Source organism: Lissotriton vulgaris, unplaced genomic scaffold, assembly GCF_964263255.1.
Source record: "Lissotriton vulgaris unplaced genomic scaffold, aLisVul1.2 SCAFFOLD_2820, whole genome shotgun sequence".
In the NCBI taxonomy this organism is placed as follows: Eukaryota; Metazoa; Chordata; class Amphibia; order Caudata; family Salamandridae; genus Lissotriton; species Lissotriton vulgaris.
The window spans coordinates 183,534-184,702 of NW_028242362.1; positions in this window are offsets into that span (position 1 = coordinate 183,534).

Below are 1,169 nucleotides of genomic sequence, written 5' to 3' on the forward strand. Positions count from 1 at the left end.
GGCAGACTGGTGAGGACAGATGAACAGATAGCAGGGACCTTTGCCGAATATTACAGAGCATTCTATGAAGCTAGAGACTTAGGGACGCAGGAGGATGCAATGCAGTACATGGCACACATTGAGCTCCCAGTACTGGCGGAAGAGGACCAACGAGATCTAGAGGACGGCATCACACTAGATGAAATTAAAGCAGCCCTAACAAAACTCCGGGCGGGGAAGTCCCCTGGCCCCAATTGATTCCCTGCAGAATTTTTTTTAAAGACTGCGGACTTACTGGTCCGCCATCTATTGGGGCTCTTCAAAGAGGCAGAGCAGGAGAGAGAGTTGCCGCCAGATCTCCGTTTGGCCACAATAATCCTGATATATAAGGAGGGTAAGCCGGTGGACGACTGTGCGTCGTATCGCCCCATCTCCCTCTTAAATGTAGAGGTGAAGCTCCTCACGACGATATTAGCTCTCCGACTGAGGCGGGTGATATCGGGGCTGGTTCACCTAGACCAAACGGGTTTCCTCCCTGATAGGGCCACTAGATTAAACCTTAGACTGACTCATAATTGGCTGCAGGAGGTGAGCGCAAGCCAAGACCCTCACTTGTTTTTGTCCCTCGACGCAGAAAAAGCGTTTGATGCAGTCCACTGGCCCTTTCTTGAAGGGGTGCTGGTACGGTTTGGCTTCGGACCTAAGTTTAGGAAATGGGTAAAGTTGCTATATACTGATCCCAGAGCAAAAATTAAAGTCAATGGGGTATTATCCGGGGACTTCCCGGTACTACAGGGGACCAGACAGGGGTGCCCCCTGTCTCCCCTGCTCTTCGCTCTTACTATTGAAGTTCTGGCATGTGCGGTTCGGCAGAATGGAGACATCAGGGGGTTCCGACTAGGGCAGGCAGATACCGCAGAGGAAAAAATATTGTTATATGCGGACGATGTCCTTCTGCACATAACACATCCTGCCACTACGATAGTAGCATTATTTTCGGAATTGGATCGATACGGAGCCCGTGCAGGCTACCGGATAAATTGGCACAAGTCGATCCTTTATGATCCCCAGGGACGGGAGGAGTGGATAGATTTACCAGGGAGGCTGCAGACGACAGGCGAGGGGTTTGTCTACCTCAGGATATTCGTGACACTTGACAGCAACCTCTCCTACGAAAGGAACATCAGACG